General features: G+C 32.9%; 1 protein-coding gene and 1 non-coding gene across 4 annotated transcripts in view; one reads left to right on the plus strand and one right to left on the minus strand.

The window, feature by feature from the left end:
* Positions 1 to 20,586, minus strand: part of Eml4 (EMAP like 4) — a 141,258-nt gene that overhangs the window by 106,151 nt on the left and 14,521 nt on the right. The gene's annotated exons all lie outside the window — the stretch shown is intronic.
* Trnag-ccc (transfer RNA glycine (anticodon CCC)) lies at positions 1,879 to 1,951 on the plus strand. Its single transcript has one exon. It is a non-coding gene; the product is annotated as a tRNA-Gly (tRNA).

Below are 20,586 nucleotides of genomic sequence, written 5' to 3' on the forward strand. Positions count from 1 at the left end.
ACCTGTGTACATGTATGATTGCACAAATGTGTGAATCTACATCATGTACAACGCATAGAAATGAAAAGTTGTACCCCATTTGTGTACAATGAATCAAAATGCAGTATGTAAAAATAAAAAAATAAGAAAAACAAACAAATAAATATAAAAGAATTGTGGTAAACCTAAACCAAAGTTTGGCTGGATATGGGATAAATAAGGTAGGTTGAAAAGTTCCCAACATATAAGGTTCTCAAAAAGAAAAAAAAAAAAAAGCAATATTCTTTTAATTTTCAGATCAGAATTGGAAAGAAAAAGTAAATTTGTATCTAAGTACCTGCAACTTTTAAAAAGAAATTAAGGCAGGTCAATGATAAACAGATATGTAGAAACCCAAGTACAGCAAAATGTTAACTATCAAATCTTGGTGATAGCTATTGAGTAGTTCACTAAAAAATTCTTTCTTTTTATCTGTTCATTACATATTTTTCATAGAAATTTTTATCTGAGGTATTCACATTTTAAGGGAAAATATAAATATCCAAAGTACTCTCAAAGCTACTATAGGGACATAAAGATATTCACATAATTGAATTTTATGAAAATTGGCTTGCATTATAAGATTTAAATAACATTCTGCTTTCAAAAAGTATTTTATCTACTATGCAGAGATCCTGTAGCTATTAGCTAGTCTCAAAGGACCAGCACTTCCCCAAATGAACCACACTCACCAGTATTCATCCTCTATGGAGTCCCCTTTGAATCTGGATGGCATGAATAAATCTTGCAAATTTTAAGCCTCTAGTTTTCTGGAATACTTCTCCAGGAGTACTGAGTTCTACTTAAGAAGTTCAACTACCTTGAATCAACATACCAGACAGGTCATATACATGCACTTGGTTTGACAGTCCCAAACTAAGGCTAGCCTACCAGCCATTCTGGTCAATGCACTAGACTATAAATGAAACTACATTATCTTCTCCTTTATATCATAAAGTGAACTTAGCAGAGAAGAATTGCCTAGCCAAAGCCTGCCCAAATTCCTGACCCATGATAATATGAGACATAACAACATGATTGTTGTTTTAAACCATTAAGTTTTAGGTGCTATATTTTTAACCAGAATAAAGCACTAATGAATACTAAGTAAATATTAAGCCCAAACCCTCATTTTCAAATAGTGAACCATTCTCAATGAATTAAAAAATGAAAAGTAAAAATTTTAAAAATATGAACTACACTACAGAGGTACATAAAAAGAGGTAAAGGAAAAGGCTACAAAGTTGAGAACAACTCTGCCTAGCCTATTCAAATGTATAAATCCTTTATCATTAAAAACTAGCTAAGCATCAAATAACATTCATGTTTTGAAACCATTAAATTTTTGCCTTTTGGATAATATTTATAGAAGAGTATATGTGGCAGATATAATTTTTACTACTTAAGTTCATAATCAATCTGTTGGTTGACATTTTGTCAGTGATCTGTGAGTCTCAAGTTGTTGCCTCTAAATAAAAGCATTAACAGAGAATTGACAGAATTTGAACAGATTTGAGCTTCTACATTTTGTTTCATTTTCTTTTTTATAGGGGGGAATGGGGGTACCAGGGATTGAACTCAGAGGCACTCAACACTCAGTCACATCCCCAGCCCTATTTTGTATTTCATTTAGAGATAGGGCCTCACTGAGTGCTTAGCCAAAATAATACAAATTTTTATGACTACACACAAAAAATTCCACACATTTAACTTATAAATTAATTGTAAGAATGTAAGATAATCTTAAAAATTGTTTTCTAAATAAGATAGTTATTAATAGTCTTCATTTTTTACTAGTTTTAGGAAAATACAAAAGTACCTTCTATGCAACTGTAAAGTAGGAAAAACTGCTATTCGGGCTGGGGTTGTAGCTCAGTGGTACAGTGTTTGCCTCCCATGCACAAGGCCCTGGGTTCAATTCCCAGCACCACAAAAAAAAAAAAAAGAAGAAGAAAGGTGGGGGGTTGGGAAGTGAGTAGGGATCTCATGACAATCAAATGGGAGATCAGAAGAGAAAAGGGACCAAGGGGTGGGAGGAGGGGAGGAAGAGAGAGGTGAAGGGTGGGAGGGAGGGAGTGTTGGAGAGTGATATTGGCCAAATTGAAATTGTAATAGTATATATTACTGTATATATTATGATATTATATATTGTGTGCATATACCAATATGTAACAACAAATCCCATCAGTATATGCAACTATAATGCACCAATAAAAAAATGTGGAAACAAATACTACCATTTTCAGAGGACTCTTTATTACCACTCTGTATTGCAACACAAACTAAGAAAAAACTTTCTATAAATAAGGTAATGTAACTATAAATTGAATATAACAGTCTAAATACAGAACTTTTAGAAAATTAGTTATCTATTAGGAAAGTAAAGGTGAAATGGCATTTAATCTTGTGTCAGACTCTGAAGTTATTAATTTTTCAACTTCAATGTACCAAACTGAGCTAAGACCTGAGAATGAGCAGAAAAGTATCCGACAACAGCCAAAATGAAAACCATAAGGTATTAATGCAAGAAAACCACTTATTTTCAAGAAAGTTCCTCTGGCCTTCACAAGTTGCCTCTTAACCAAATTTATTAGAACTGTGTCCAAGCCAAAGCAATCTGGTTTTCCAACTCACAGCAAATAAAAAGTAGTCAGGAAAAAAAAAAAAAAAGGTAGTCAGGTAAAGGTGCTAAGGCAAGCAAGAAACTGACAACTCATCAATATGCAAACAGTATTTCAGAACACAAAAGAAGTGAAAGTGCATAGGTCCAATATCATGCAGTGCAGAGGCAAACATCCTAAGACATTTCAATCACTCTTAGGGTATTATATTCTTAAAATTTCTCATGCAAAAATTAGTTGTATATGATTTTATTATATTATTTTATGTTGGAGGTTGTACATGTATAAATTCCATTAGCTTACATTGATTATACAGAAAGTGGGTTTCACTATCATATTTGAATAAGCATGTTAACATATTGATCATTTCTACCCTATATAAATTTAATTACATGTAAAATTTTTGTTTTGTTTAAAATTTACTAATATAAAAATTACAAATGATAAAATCAGATAGATTAAAAAAGGTGAACATAACCAATAATCATACTGACATTTTTCCATATTTTTGTGTAACCATACTAAAAATAATAATAAATATATTGTTAATGGGTAGTAAACACAATGTGCATTTTACTTTCATCTCACAAATCTATAAATATTATATAGAACCATATAACGTTGCTAATATGCAACTGTTTTTTTGACCTACAAAAGGATATTTAAATTATCAGCAACTGCAGATGTAAAAATTAAGAGGGTAAGCCTCAAATAATATCACCAATAAATGATAGGGTCAGAATTTGAACTCGGTTTGTCTTGATCACTATGCTATTCAAACTTACTAGTGACTATTATAATTCATAGTAAGGATATCGATTTTATTATTTATCAGAATAATATAAGTGATCAACTACAGACACACCATTGCTTTACACAGTATACTTGTCAAAAATGTATATAAGGGTTGGGGCTGTAGCTCAGTGGCAGAGCCCTTGCCATGTATGAGACACTGGATTCAATCCTCAGCACCACATAAAAATAAAGTATGTGGTCCATCTATAACAAAAAAAACTTTAAAAAATGTATATAAAAAATCTAATCATAATGAAATATCTGTCAAACTCAAATTGATCTTACAATATAAATGGGTGATAACTATAGGCAGGTGGGGCATGGCTAGAGAAAGTAGGTTTCTGGGGGCATGCCCTTGGGAATTATATCTTGTCTCCCCTAGCTTCTCCCTTTCTCTCTGCTTCCTAGGCACAATATCTTGAACTGCTTTCCTCTGCCACTAGAATCAGCTGACCGCAGACTGAAGCCTCTGAACCATGAGTCCAAAATAAACTTTTCCTCCTCTAAGTTATTCTTTTTACGTATTTTGGGCATAGTGATAAAAAGCTGACAACACAATGGTACTCACTCAATATGTTTGTTAGTTGTAATTAGATATTTGTTTAAGGTGCTGGATTTTGATGGTATAATGCCCAGTTAACATGGAGCCAACCAAAACATTCGAATATTAGCATAGCTCACAAAATCTTTAGAAATTAACTCTATTGGTAGAAATTAGAATACAGATATTCTTCACTTAAAAGGATGTAAGTTGAGCATGATGGCACATACAAATAACCCCAGCTACTTGGGAGGATGAGATGGGAAGACTGCTTGAGTTCATTAGTTCAGGATCAGCCTGGGCAACAGAGCAAGGACTTGTCTCCAGAGGGGGCAGGGGGAATACTTAAAAGTCCTATTTCACTGCCATGTTGCTACTGCAATGAACAATTTGAGGATGCAATCTGCTTTGTTTATCAGGGTCATCCCTAGGAGCAACAGTAGGTAATCCATGGAGAATGAAGGAAGGTAGCAAAGACCTGAAGTAAACTATGCTATGGGCGGACCCTCATTTCCTACTTATTTTCCCTTCTCTCCCCTTATGAGGAACTGAAAATGACAGTCCTTTGCTTTATATATTATTTTCCCCCCACCAAAGAATTCAATAAAAGACTTAACACCAAGACTATAATATAAGTGTCCGCAGAAACTCTGCACTATCATATAAGTGTCTGCAAAAACCACCAAAAACAGATTTAAAACGTTCCGTTAAGATTAGTTTAGAATTGTTATGAAGTTTGGAGCCAAACTATAGTGTCTCTACAAAAAATGTATCTGAGTCAATAAAGCAGCTTGTCTTTCTCTTCCACCATTCATAGAGCAAACCAGGAGACAGCAGCACTTTCTATCTCCTTCTTATGGTGGCACATATATTACTACTCCAAAAGTCTCCTTTTAAATCCCTCCTTCACTTATAATTAGATTCCAACTATCCTAATTATTCATCTTTATAATCAACCAATTTCCTAGTCACTTTCCAAATTACATAGAAGTTTTAACATAATACTAAAACTATCTAACTAGCCTTTCTAGCCATCATCAGCCTGGGTGATTTCCAGATCCATGTGAACATCCCAGATGCTCTCCTCTTTAAGGAGTGAGGAGATAACCATGAAACTCACCCAAGTCTCTTTACATTTCCCAAGTGAACCCCAATTCCCATTAGCCCTGGGAAGAATTTCAAATCTTTAAAATTCTCTTCCAAATTTCAACTAACCTATCCATGGTCCTCTGTCCTCCAGATACATTCATATCTCTACTACAAAAAGTTCTGTAAATTTTTTTCATGTAAATTAATTTTAAGTCAGAGTCTGTATCCCACAAGATATTCTGGCAGGAGTAAGCTACAATTTGTTTTGACATTTTCATTTTCATTCACTATCAACCCTATAGGAAACTGCTCTCCACAATTCCACTAAGTCATTAATACCCTATTAACCTAATTTAATCCTAACAGCAACCCTATGAACTAGATACCTGTCTTATTATCATTTTACAAATGAGGCACAGAAAGATTAAATAATTTGCCCAAGGACACAAACTAGTAATTGCAGAAGCAGGACTTGTATACCCAGGCATTGTGATTTCAAACCCCAGATTCTTAGTCACTATCCAATGCTTCAAATTACAAGTATATATATTATTCCTCTAATTCTGACTTACACATCCTGGCCAAAGGAATGCAAAGGAGGGGGGCACAGTTCGAATTATTTCTAGACTATAATTTTTGTCAATAGCTAATAATGTACTTAATGGCTTAACCAACATTTATTCACTCTTCTGTTACATGTTCATTTCTGAAGTGCCAGGAAGCAATTACCTTCAAATTTTTAAGATGAAATAATCATTACTAAAATGTTTCCTAGATATTTTAAATTATTTATTGTAGAGATCTATAATTCACATTTTTATACTACTTACTTTCTTTATTCCCTGAAGACTACTATTTTGATTTATTGATAAAAGATTTTCATTTGTTAAAAAAAATCTATTTAATAAACATCTTAAATATGTCTTTGCAAACACAACTCTAATCATCTGCTGAGAACAAATAACTTGAGACTTTTATTGAGTATATTTATTTATATTTTGGGGGGTTCTTTTTCTTTACCATTACCAACCTTTCTACTAACAAGTGAAAAAGAAAAAATTTTTTTCCTTAAGACAATGTTTACTTAGATTTTCTGAAGCATGGCTGCCTTTTACTTTCATATAGCTCTTATACTGTATTTATTCTGTGGTCTATAAAAACAATGTACAATAAGTGAAATTTACTTTTTCAAAGTAGGGAAACACTCATATACTAATCTCACACTATAAAGATAAAGAATGGAACTTCCCTTCTCTTTCCCACAGCAGGAGGGGCAGGAGAAGGAGAGGTGGTTACTCTATTAGATATTAAACTCTTTCAGTCTCTATCTATTCCACAACTCATGCCTTCCTTTGGCAAGGGAGTGTGGGGTTATTATTAATTTGATATGTCATAGTTCAAAGTATTCCTTGTACCTCATTTTTAACAAGAAAGAATGAAATGACTGCACAGAAAACGGGGCTATCTTTCCCTTTCTTGCCCAGGCTCTTTGTTAGGATGATAATTAGATGCAGAGGTAGGTCTGCAATGCAATACTCCTAAAGCTGCCTGATTATGTGTATTAAGGTAGACATGGCATATTGAATTCTCCATATAGTCAAGTTCCACGGTCGAGATTTATTGGCGAATGTAGCAGACTCTTGTTTGTACTTGTATTCACTTTGTGTTCTCAAATTCAATTACCAGAAAACTCGGTTTAATAAACAGATGGAGGCATTTGCCATATCATGAGTCCATTATTTGTTAAAACCTGAAGAGAGGACTAAATTATTGGTACTCCTAACTACAATATTTACTATGCCAGCAGATGATGAGTATTTTAGTACTACACTGAATTAGCACATTTTAAGTGTGAGACACTTTTTCAAAGGCTTTGCAATCCTATTCTTTTATGAGGTAAATATTTTTACAAAAATTAATAAATGAACATGTAAATTCACTCATTAATGATATGATTATTATGGCTCAAGGCAATATTTGCCCAAGTTTCTAAAGCTAGTAAATTTTACAAGCAGGGTTCAATCTCAAATCTATGATTCCAAAATTCTCAAATTATAGTACTTAATTTGATGAAAAGAAAATATTCTACCTAGGTTTAGTCCGTATGGAGTAAGACCAAATTTAAAAAATCATCAGAGATACATTTGTCTGACATGAAAAAGGAATAACTGATCCTGTACCATTTGGTTAATGAAGTACTAGGTTCTACAGAGAAATCAGTTATTGAAAATAATTAACTTTAATAACACTTGGTACAATAAAAGATTGGAGGAAAAAATCTCCACTAACCTAATGCTCCATTTCCGTCTGGGCTTCCTGTAGTAAATACGTTATGTTGCAATAGAGCTCCCTGAAAAATGAGTCATCTTGAACCAAACATACTCAACAAGATAATGATTAACCAAATGCTGGCACAAATCCTAACAGAGTAATATAATTAAAACTCAGTCTCATGAGAGATAACTCATTTTTAATACTGGTATCTCAGAAATGTTAAGTCAAAGATCAGGTTTATAAAGGTGTCTATACATGGCACAAGAACATGCAGAACTATATTTTAAATTTTCCTATGTCTTATATTTATTATCACATTTCCACAAAATCTTAACAACATGTGGATTTTATAAAGTCAGTTCCACATTTTCTATTCTGTATAAAACTCTGGAAAATTATTTCATAATATGTTTATTAGAATTAATGTATTTTTGTTTATTTTATAGTGAAATAACAACTAAGCATACTAGATTAGGCACTACTATTTTTATTTTTTTAGTTGTCAATGGACCCTTATTTTATTATTTATTTATTTATCTATTTATATGCGGTACTGAGGATTGAACCCAGGGACTCACACATGCCAGGCAAGCACTCTACTGCAGAGCCACAACTCCAGCCCCTAGATTAGGCACTATTATTATGAATACTATATCCTTAAAATTTTTAAATTTGCTGTCTTTCATGCAAAATTATATTAGGGATTATCATGTAGAGCACATGTTCTAATATTCACCTCGTAGCGTAATGGAGTAATCCTATAACCTTTTCCTTCAGAGCAATGATATAAAGCAGTTTTAAGATAAATACATTCCATGGTAACAAAACCAAGCCAAGTTTACTGGGTCTAAAGAATCATGATCCCATAAATCTGACATCAAAAGCAGTTTCTGTAATCAGTGAAGAAGCTAAACCATGTAACTACCTGGAAAGAAATAATAATTTTATAATGTAATTCAAATTAATTAGAAATAAAGCAAAGTCTTTAATAGTGTTATTATTGTTTGTAAGGATAATGCTGAGGGAAAAAAATGAATTTTATCCTTATAGTATACCACATAAAGAAGTTAATATAAAGTAGAACACTGACCTAAAAGTTCTACTAGCCCTAAGAAATAAATAGTAAATCAGACTTCTTCATCAGGATTAAAAAATTCCTACTCCATCAAAAGACATCATTAAGGGATGGTGATCTACCAAGAAAAGGGAGGGAGAGGACAGATAAGGAGAAGGAAAGAGGAGGAAAAGGAGAAGGAGAGGAGGAGGAAAAAACATTACCATGAAGAAAATAAGAGCTGAAGTGGGAGTGGTGCAATTCTGTTAATCCCAGCAACTCCATGAGACCCTGCATCAAAAACTGAGGGGGCTGGGGGTACAGCTTAGTAGTAAAGCACCCCTGGGTTCAACCCCCAGTACCGCAAGAAAAAGAAATGAGAAAAAGAACAACTAGGCAAGCTGCAATGTGGAGGAAAAACACAGCATATATAGCTGTCACAGAATTTGTATCCTCAGTACCTAAATTCAATAAATCAATAATATAAATATAAATAATCCAGTGGGGAAAATGTGAAGTGAAAAATAAAGAATACAGTTTTAAAATGTGTTTTCCAAATCTTATTTAAAAGGACTTGACTTACTTCACTAACTATTGCAATTTAAATTCCAGTTTTACATAAACCAATAACACTAGAAGTAAAAAGCTTATGATGACTATCTTTGTGTGTATACTTATATATGTTGTAAGAATAATGAATTATAAGTATGATTTTAAATGAGCAAAATGTGGATCATGGTAAAAATGGTAAAAGGGAAATTCTATAATCATCTGACAATAATGTCAATACATTTAAAAATAAGAATACATAAAATGACTCAACAAGTAACAAAAATGAAAACTTTAAGACAAAATATATCAACAATGCTCCTTTAAGAATTCTCAGAAATGGAACAAAACAAAAATAACAGAAATGAAAAGAAGCCAAAACTTTAAAAAAAAAGTAAATCATTTTAGTTCTCATTATAGCATTAGATTGGGTTTGGCCCTAAGAAATAAAACTGCAACAGCAATTTCTTTCCTAAGAAATTTTTCCAGTCTAAACAATTACATAGCAGACACAATTATAAATGCTTTTCTTCTTTTTATTCACTCCAAAACCTTTTATTAATTTTCCTTCAGTAGAATAAACTGAATGCATATTATACAGTATTTACTATGAAGCATACAGTGCTGTAACTATATGATAATGTTTGTCTAAATGTAGCCAACCAGTGAAACATGTCAATTTCCCATTGTCTAAGTTCATACCCTACCAGTCAGAGCCTGCAAAGTAGTGTTAGGATTGTTGAGTATTACCTATTATCTCTTCAGATTAGTAAAATCCTGAATACTTTTTAAGATGCACCAAGAATCTCAGGGTTTCTAGATAGGGACTACAGAAAACTGAAAATGATCATAGTAGAATCAATTATTCTGATAACTAAGACAAACAACTGCTTTATTTCTCACAGGCTTTGTGAGTTTTTGAATTCCAGTGGAAGTCAGTTGCTCTGGCAAAATACAATCATATTTAAATGCCTGAGGTTTTCAAATAATCCTTACCTATTTTTCATCTACCTTATGGTGCTATAAAATGACAGATGACCAAGATCTTTGCTATAAAAACACTCTAGTATTTGAGGGTTTGGATTTGTCAGAATATGAACTTTTAAAAAGAGTAAAATTTCAACCAAGGCATAAGGCATGAGGCGACCCAGACTCTTGAGAAAATGGAACTCAAAGCTGGGAATTTTAAAAATTCAATTTGAGGGCTGCGGTTATAGCTGAGTGGTAGAGCACATGCCTAACGTGTAAGGCACTGGGTTCGATCCTCAGCACCACATAAAAATAAATAAATAAAATAAAGGTATTGTGTCCACCTACAACTAAAAAAAATTTTGTTTTTAAAAATTCAATTTGAGATGGTGGGAAACACTTAAGTGGCAACGAGTCCTAGAATGAGGAAAAGAGAGCTGAGTGTTATACTCACAAATAAGTCAATGAAGAACATACAAAATTAAATCAATAAATTAAACAATGATTGCCAATAGATAAAATTTGGAACTACTGAACAACTCAAAACTCCCCCAGGTGGCCACATTTCTGTGACCCTTTCTAATTTCATTTGAGAACCTACTCATTCTCTCAGTGTTCTGAACATTGCTTCTAAATGAGATCATCTGCCAACATGAACCTATCCTTTCACTACTATAATGATTAATACTATGGGAAGAAAACTAAAATAAAGTCAATATATAAAAATAAATAAATAAAGACAACATAGGGGATAATGGAGGCAAGATACAGTTCCAATGATAATATATAGACTACCTTCAATTATGTACATAATGTATATTTTAAGTACCAATAAAAATTAAAAGTAATAAGAATATAAAAGTACTTTGTAAACTCTAAGTTTATCAGGGTTTATTCTTTAGCAAATGCAATCATTCTGGCTTTCAATTAAAACAATGTATACTTCCACATATAGTAAGTACAAAAGGTAGATAATAAAATTCAGTGTAAGATATTACAGTGACAATAAAACAAATGCACAAAACCAGAAGTCAGCAACTGGCTGGACAGCTAAACCTAACTGTCAACTGTTTTTGTATGGCCTATGAGCTAAGAATGTTTCTACATTTTTAAATGTTTGGGGGGAAAAAAAATCAATAAAAGGGTATTTTGCAATGTGAAACTTATACGAAGTTCAAGTGTCCATAAATGAAATTTTGTTGGAACACAAGCACACTCATTTGTTTACATACTTTCTGTGACTGCCTTCATGTTAAAATACAGTTGGGTAGCAGACTTTACAGAAAATTTGCCAACCCCTACACAAGACTAGGAAGATATACATGAAAACACTAGATATGACTGTATAAGAAAGGTAGAATTCTAAGTAACCTGATTTTGTCAACCTTCTCAATGTCTAAGATGTGATATTACTTTTCATGAAAATAAAACTTTAGGTTAAACACCCCCTCCCCAAGAACCGGGGATTGAACCCAGGGATGCTCTAATACTGAACTACACCCACTTCCCTTTATTTTGGTACTGGGTATTGAATCCAGGGGGACTTACTTCTAAGCTACATTCCCAGCCTTTTTTGTTCCTTTTCATATGTTCGAAAAGACAGGGTTACTAAGTTCCTTAGGGTCTCACTAAATTGCTTAGGATGGCCTCAAACTTGTAATCCTACCTCATCCTCCTGAATTGCTGGGATAACAGGCATGTGCAACTGTGCCTGATCCCTAGCCCTTAAAATAATTTTTTTTTTTTTTTTTTTTAATTTTGAGACAGGTTAGGCTCAAACTTGCAATTTTCCTGCCTTAGTCTCCTGAGTCAAAGGGATTATAGGTATTGGCACGTGTGACTGGTTAAATTTAAAGAACTTTTTAAAATGTTCTAACAGCTTCTAACTGATTTCCCTCCATCTATTGTGTAGTTCTTTCAATTCATCTCTCTTCCCTACATCATCAGTAAATAGCATCATCAAATTTATTAGGTTTTTACCAGTCACCCATGATCAAATTCCTTTTCTTCTTTTTTTTTGCAGTACTGGGGATCGAACTCAGGGCCTTGTGCTTGCAAGGCAAGCACTCTACCAGCTGAGCTATCTCCCCAGCCCTATTCATTCTTTATATACATGCATCAAGCACATCCACAGGCCTATCAAATATATTCCAACTGGTGCCTGTAATCCTAGCAGGTCAGGAGGCTAAAGACAGAAGGATTTCAATTTCAAAGTCAGCCTCAGCAACTTAGTGGGGACCTAAACTATTTGGTGAGTAATGGAGGTAAGATACAGTAAGATACAGTTCCAATGATTGTATATATATATATATATATATATATATATATATATATATGTATATACATATATATATATACACACACACACACACACACGTGTGTGTGTGAGATTTAAGGTTTTAAGGAATAGGTTTGGTAATAGAAGAGAATATGAATAAGTCACACATTTAAAACTTAAGTCCTATTATTCTTTTTCTCATTTTGATAAGAACATCTGTAATTCTTAAAACAATTTTTTTCAAGAAATCTTTCTGCTTCTCATAACAAATCTTGCTTCTTTCCTTCATTTCCGAATTTAAAATGAAACTATGAACACCTATTTGGTTGTTTAAAAAAAAAAAGAAAAAAGCCCAATTTTGACTTCTTAATGTGTAATGTGATGTTTGTGACCAGGAAAATGAACTAATTGTTCTCAGATAGTTCTATACTTTATTTTTCTTCTTGCAGTGTTGGGGAACAAACCCAGAGACTCCTACATGCTAGGTAAGCACTTTACCACTAAGTCACATTCCCAGCTCTTCCAAACTTTAATTAAATGAAATTTGGTGATTAAATTATTCAGAAAACACTCATTCACCAATATTTAACATAAGAAAACAGCAGGAGAAGAAAGAAAGAAGCGTGGCATGGTGCAAAGTACTGGATTTTTGAATACTTAAGACTTGGGCTTTATCATGCTAACTGTATAATCTCAAACCAAACTTATTAAATCTTACACAGTAAAGTTCCTCATTTATAAATACAAATATTAAACTAACTCCTAAGAATTTTAATGAATCAAGGAATATTATGTTCTTAAAAGCAATTTTAAAAGCAAACTCTAGAAATATAAAGTAAATATGAAATATGCATAATGATCACTGAAATATCATTGTGTTGGTCTACAAAGTTTTAAACCTAAATTTGTTTCTCTAAATTATTTCTCAAATTAAAATTTTTAATTGAAATCTTTATTATACAGTTCTAAAAATTAAGACAGTATAGTACTTGCTTAATAATAAATACAGAGGTAAATGGAACAGAATACAGTCCATAACTACGCACACATATGTGGTCTATTGGCTTTAAGCAATTCACTGTAGAGAAATAGTAATCTTTTCAACCAAGGGTGCTAGAACAAAAGTATATCCATGTGAAAATAAATGAACCTTGACCCTTATTTTATACCTTATACAAAAATTAACTTTATAAAGGGATCACAGACCTAAAAATAAGAGCTAAAACTATAATCCTTTACAACAAAATAATAGGAGAGAATCTCTATGAACATGGGGTTAGGTAAAAATCTTAAATAGGACATTAAAAAGTATGAACTACAAAATAAAAAAAATTAGGATGAACTTCCTCAAAAAAGCTGATAAAATGAATTTCATCAAAACAGAAAACTTTCATTCTTCAAGAGACACAATAAATGGAAAAGCAAGCCCCAGACTGGGAGAAAATACTTGCAAAACATATTTGATAAATAACTTTTATTCAAAAAAGCCCTCAAAACTTAATAAGACAACAAATTTGTTCAAATGAGCACCAGATAGTCAAATTCAAGGAACAGAAAAAAGATTAGTGGTTGTTGGGGGCATATGTTATAACTGAATGATCATATCAGCCTTATTCATAAAAGCCAAAACCAGATCACAATTTAAATGTCTATCATTCCGTAAGTGGATAAACTGTGCTCTATTCATGCAATGAAGTATCATTCAGCAATAAAAAGGGACAAAAGACTGAAACATACGACATGGGCAAATCTCTAAAGAATTAGGCTAAGTAAAAAACAAATAAATAAAGTCCAGAGGTTGTAATGTTTCAGTCATGTAAATTTGAGAAAAAACAAAATACATTAATAGAAAAGAGATGGTGTTGCCAGAAACTGGGGATGAAGGGAAGAGACTGACTACATAGAGGCATGAGGAAAATTTTTAGGGCAATGGAAATGTTCTATATCTTGACTGAGGTAGTGGATATGAATTTTTTAAAGTAATATATTCCCAAAATTGGCATATTTTATTGTAGGTAAAGCACAGCTCAATAAAGCTGATTTCAAAATATATGAAGTCAAAACTACACTGTAGTGTTGCCCTTTTTCACTAAAACCAAGATGTAATAAAGGTGTTTTAAAATAAATGACTGATAATCTGCTATCAAGAATGCATTTTAGGGCTGGGGATATAGCTCAGTTGGTAGAGTGCTTGCCTTGTAAGCACAAGACTCTGGGTTCGAACCCCAGCACCGCAAAAAAAAAAAAAAAAAAAAGATTGCATTTTATTTGATAACAAAAATGCCAAATTCCCAAAGGAACAGAATATATTGTTTTAAATAAGTTCAACAAAATTTGACAAAAAAAAGCTCATTACCTTATCCAGGTTTACACAAAATGTCAGTGACAAGAGGTAGGAAGAGCTTAATAAGTAGGGGAAGAAAATTATTCTCAGACTCTTGCTCTTAAAAAAAAGGGGGGTGGGGTGGGGGTGGCTGGGGTTGTAGCTCAGGTGGAGCACTTGCCTAGCACATGTGAGGCACTGAGTTTGATCCTCAGCACCACATAAAAATAAATAAGTGTGTATATATATATATATATATATATATATTTATATACACACATATATATAAAGTTATGTCTATCTACAACTGAAATAGTTTTTTTAAAAAAACTGCTTTCTCAAGTCTCAGGAATATATCTCTATCTTATTTGTTGTTTTTCAAATTCCCTAACTTCCCCTAGGGTATATATGGCAAGTCTGTCACTCAAAGCATTAAAAATGTTTACCTTACATGTAAAGAATCCTTTTGAAATGTAAATGAAGGACTTCCAAAAAGTAGACCAGTCAAATTCATTCTGGACCTAATTAGCCCTTGCTAATCTGTCTGATCTTCATCTCTCATCATTATATAGAATTATTAATAGGATTTCCTCAGCAGTTCTCCAAAGACCCAATGCTATATTCAGCAGAGTATTGTTAGCAATTAAATCCCAGCTGTACCATAAAGTTTATTTAAAATAGGAGTGGGAAAATTTTTCCTATGAAGAACCAGATTAATAAAGATTTCAGGCAATTCAATCTGTCCCGAATACTTAACTCTCCCACAGTCACATGAAAGAAGCTATAAACAATTCTAAATAAATGTGACCATGTTCCAATAAAATTATTAAGGATACTAAAATCAGAACTTCATATAATTTTCATGTGTCACAAAACATTACTTTTTATTTCTTTCAGTCATTTTATTTTATTTTATTTCTTTCAGTCAAGTATAAAACATTCTTGAAGACAATGCAAGAATAGACCAGGTTTGGTCAGCTGGCTGACCCCTGATCTTAAGTCAGTCATCTTAACTCTTCAACTCAGTTTCTTCATTTATAAAAAGAAAAAAATAAATGCTAACATATTAAGGAAACTAACGGAACTCACATAAGATTCAAATGTTAATATCTACTCAATTATTATTTGGCACCCGTTATTTTCCCACCACATCACAGCTGTATTAGTGCACAGGGGAAAGAAAACACAATTACATGAAAATGAGAAATTTAGCAGAATTATATCAATTCACTGATATTATGGTTTTACCCATTGGCTGAAGTGGTTATGCACTAAATACAAGAGCATTCAAAAAGCAGCATATTAGGTCAATAAAAACTAAACCAAATATAAGACATTCTGTCCTTAAGAAATTTATTGACTAACAAAATTTATAAACACAAGATAGCTAAGTAACAATATAAGGCTGTATATGACTGAGCAATATAGGACAAATACATGACTGGTCTCTGAGTAAAACCAAATGTGCTATGGTGGGGGAGTCCTCTGTGGACTGGAGTGGTCAAAGGAAGAGGGGGTGCTTAAATTGATTCTTGATAAATGGCAAGCAGTGAAAGAAGTGGAAGATATTAAATAAAAAATGCTGTAAGAAGAAATGAGGTAGTAAGGAATGAAGCAAGAAAAGTCATACTGAGGGAATTATGCTATCAAGGTAGCAGTAAGCAGGACAACCCAGAGATCAAGAAAAGTCTGATCTCATAAAAACTTGAAATGAGGAAAGATCTTAAACTGGGGAGTCACAATAAACATGGATGTTAGAAATAATAATCTGGTGACCATATGCAGGTTAAATGAAAATAGGCTGAGATCAAATGCTAAGAGATTAGACAAAAATATTGCCTAAAGTGGGTCAAAATACCGAAAACTACATCAATAGTTTTCAAACTATTGGAACTATAGTTTGAAATGGTTTCTGTAACATAGTCATAGCCCCAAAAGTCTCATCCAAAAAAAAATCTAACATTATTGTACAGGTGTGTCTATTAAACAACTCTTTGCAGCACAACAAATAGCCCAAACTGCTTTTAAATACCAAAGTAGGTGTTAAAGTCCGGAAAGTAAAAGGGCCAAAAGGTGGAAGAGGTGACCTCATCCTGGTCACACAACCCACTGTTTGCCTCTAACATCACCACCGCCCACAAACAGCTGTTTAAAGATCTCCACAACATCCCAAGAATTCTTCTTAGTAATTAGATAGGGGTCCTGAATTCAGATTGATAAACAATGACCTACTGAAATTAACCTGAAAAGAAGTAGAATTTTATTGAAATATGACCAGATACTTCCAGAAGAAAAAAAATATTAAAACTAAAAGGAAATATATGTCCAAGCATATAAAAGTAGTATAATAAATAAGACCTTAAATATGAATAAAAACTAAGAAAGTGAGAATGGAAGCCTAACAAAGTATGTAAATAGTCCAAAAACTTATCATAAAATCAGATCCTAAGATGTATGATATAAAGTAGCCCTAACACAGCTGTCATGTGTTTTTAAAAATATATTTGATGATGATGATGACATGGGGTCTCATTATGCTGTCCAGGCTGGTCTTGAACTGGGTTCAAGTGATACTAAGTAGCAGGGACAGATAGGTATGACCACTGGGACCAGCAGCTGTCCTGTTTTAACTACTTATTTTGCATCCCCAAGATTATTTAACTCTAAGCTTGTCTGACAGAACCAAACCTCTTACAGGCTACATCACCAATATATATTCTAAGAAAAAAGGAAAATGTATTGATAGTGCAGACATCAAAATACATGAGTCATTGACCTAAAAGTGAATAATCTAAGGAAAACTGTTAAGTGTTCATCTCTCTTCATTATAAGCTTTATGAAAGCAGGGATGTTTGTTTTGTTCATTGATATATTCCCAATAGGAAAACAATGCCTGCCATGTAAGATTTGCTTAATAAATATTTGTTAAATTATGAGATTTTCTATTTGGGAGCTATCAGTTAATTTTAGCCACCAAAAAGCTATCAATAGATATTACAGGTTGAGTATCTCTTACCCAAAATGCTTGAGATCAGAGATGCATTTCTGATTTGGGAGTTGTTCTGATTTAGGAATATTTGCATAGACTTTACCAACTGAGTACCCCTAATCCAAAAATCTGAAATGATCCAGAATACAAAACTTTGAGCTCTGAAATGCCTAAAAAATTTCAGATTTTGGAACACACTGGATTTTTGGATTACAGATGCTTGATCTGTACTACATTCTCACCCCAGAGCCCCCCAAAAAAGGTTGTAACAATAGGTTCAGTTTTATTTGATTTATTAATAGTTACCCTGTGGTGGTTCTTTTTTTTTTTTTCTTTTAACTGAAATTATGATCTTTTGCAGGGTGGGGATGTAGCACAGTGGTAGGGAGACTTGCCCCTGATTGAGGCTTTGTGTTCAATTTCCAGCACAGCAAAAGGAAAGAAAAGAAATTCGTCCTTAGAAAGTTATTATAGTTAATTTATGTAAAAAGTCTAACATAGTGCCTGAAATCATAGCTTAAAAAATGGTATATCACTTGCCTTGTTTCCCCTCTTCAATAAGCTATCCAAATGAATCAAATTTTTTAAAAATGTGATGTACAAATTACAATTATCAATGATTATCTCCTAAAGTAAATATACCACAGATCACAAAATTCAAACTTGACAGAGAAAAAAACAAATACAGAAAACGGTCACTTATAAACAGGTAACAGAGGATCGAAGTCACTGAATTCATAACCTTAAATCAGGATGATATCATAAGGGCAAGGAATTGATGATGGCCCCTCTGCAGGTTAAAAACTGCAACTGATTTTAAGTTTTGTTTACTTGGGTTGCACACTGTGTGGTCATTCAAATTACTCAATCTTGCAAATGCTAGGGGATAGTCTCTCAATCATGCCATAAATTTCATCTGGTTTATGACTGGTGGAATGAACCTAAAAAATAAAGACTCCAATAGCTACTTTTAAATTAAAAAAAAAAAACACAAAAACAAAAGCAAAAAAAAAACCCCTGCAACTAAAGTTAATTCTATAGCTAGTATGTCACTTCCTCAAGTGTTTAGGAGTGGGGGATGGGAAGTAAATATTCCTCTAAGCTGTTTCCAAGCTAGGAGGGACATTGTGACCTGAACTCTATTTTTCTGCTTCAACTCCAAAAACGTGTTTAAAGAAAAAGCTCAATGCTGGAGACCTAAGGTAAGCGTCCTTGTTCCCAAAGGTTTTTTTTATACTTTACCAACACGATTTTTATTACTCTATATTTTAAAAGTTTACATTATAAACCCATAAGGACTTTGTTTATACCTGGAAGAGTGCTGAGCACATACCAAGCATTCAATAAATATTTCCTGAACTCCCCACAGAACTGTAAACCTCATGAGAGCAGGGATTTTGAGTGTCTCATTCACTAATTTCCCACTGAGCTTAGCACAGGTGTAATCCACAAAAGCTAATATGAATGAAAATATCTACAATTAGGAATCTCAAAAAATTAAGGTATATAACACTCAAACCCATGACCTTAGCTCCATTATAGAATGCCCTAATGAGGCATTCCTAATAGGAATGTCCTAAGGAGTTGGACAATGTACAAGTTTCAGTGTGTTTATAATCATAAAATCACACTCACAAACTTGTTCTCAAAAACTAAAAAAGACAAACATTTTTTGTCTTTCCAATCATCTCTCTTTATCCTTTTTTACTTTATTTTCTCAATAACTTGAATCCACCTTAGACCATAAAAAATGAGAAATCACTGCTTGTGCCACAAACATTATGTAGACCAATCATAACTGGAGAGGACTAAAGAAATAAGATTAATGCAAGAGATACTAAAAGCAGTCAAAAGCTATGCCCAAACTAAACCGAAATAGGATATCCTTACCAAAAACAACAACAACAACAACAAAAACAACAAAAAACTCCCACTCACTCATCAATTATGACACTCTTCTGGAACAAATGGCTCAATGAAATATGCAAATTTTGTCATTTGCTCTGAAATTCACTAAAAGATCTGCACATGATTGTGACTTAAAGGTTAGCATAGGGCAGTCACTTCTAAATTAGTATACAGAAATGAAAAATGATTCAAAGAAAAATGTCTGATATCAATACTACTGAATAGCTCTGTTTTAAAACAGAAAATCATCTCAACTTTAGGAAGCCATCATCAACTTTGGAATAGCAGAAAAAGTGCATTCTGGTTTTTTTGTGTTGGTGGTGATCAAACCCAGGTTTTTGAGAATGTTAGGAAAATGATCCACCACTGGAGCTATATTCCCAGCCTGAGAAAATGTTTAAAAGTGGAGAAAGAAATGCATTCTTATGGAATATGTAACAATAAACTAACACTTTACTGATAAAGAGATTTATCTGGTAATCTTAAAAATATGGATAGCACAAGTGATCATAATTTTTTAAAATGTGTGTATATTTACACACACCATAAAGTTTGTAAACTAAAGCTCATGAATTTTATCAAGGATCTCACTCAGAAGTCAGTTAATCGGCAGGAAAATGGATAGAACTTGAGAGCATTAAGTTGAACAAAATAAACCAGGTTCAGAGGTCAAGGGTCATATGTTTTCTCTATGTGGAAAATAGAATTAAGGAAAAAAAGGTGGGGGAGGGAAACTCATGAAAGTAGAAGATCATCAGAGTAGAGAAGAAGAAATGGGGGGACAGTTTCCTGGGGAATTAAATTTACCAAATTATATCATACAAATATACAAAAGTCCACTATTATGTAGAATTATAATGTACCAATAAAAATTTGAAGTCGATTTATATCATTCTGAAGAACATGTGGTATTGTTACTCATATTACAAATATTAGCAATATTTATTAAGTATGAACCTGCAATTTAAATAGTCACAGGCCATGATTTCTGGGTTCAGAATGATCTTAGTCAAACAAGTTTTGTGAACTGGTTTCTCAGCCTATAGCAGATTTAAAATTGGAAATTAGAAAAAAAAAAAAAAGGCTGAACTAGAAGACTAGAAAAACTAAACAGTAGCAATAAATAATTTTAGAACCTAGAATACCAATTTTATGCTGAAAGGCACAACTTCTTCAAG

Source organism: Sciurus carolinensis, chromosome 13 (genome assembly GCF_902686445.1).
Source record: "Sciurus carolinensis chromosome 13, mSciCar1.2, whole genome shotgun sequence".
Lineage (NCBI taxonomy): Eukaryota > Metazoa > Chordata > Mammalia > Rodentia > Sciuridae > Sciurus > Sciurus carolinensis.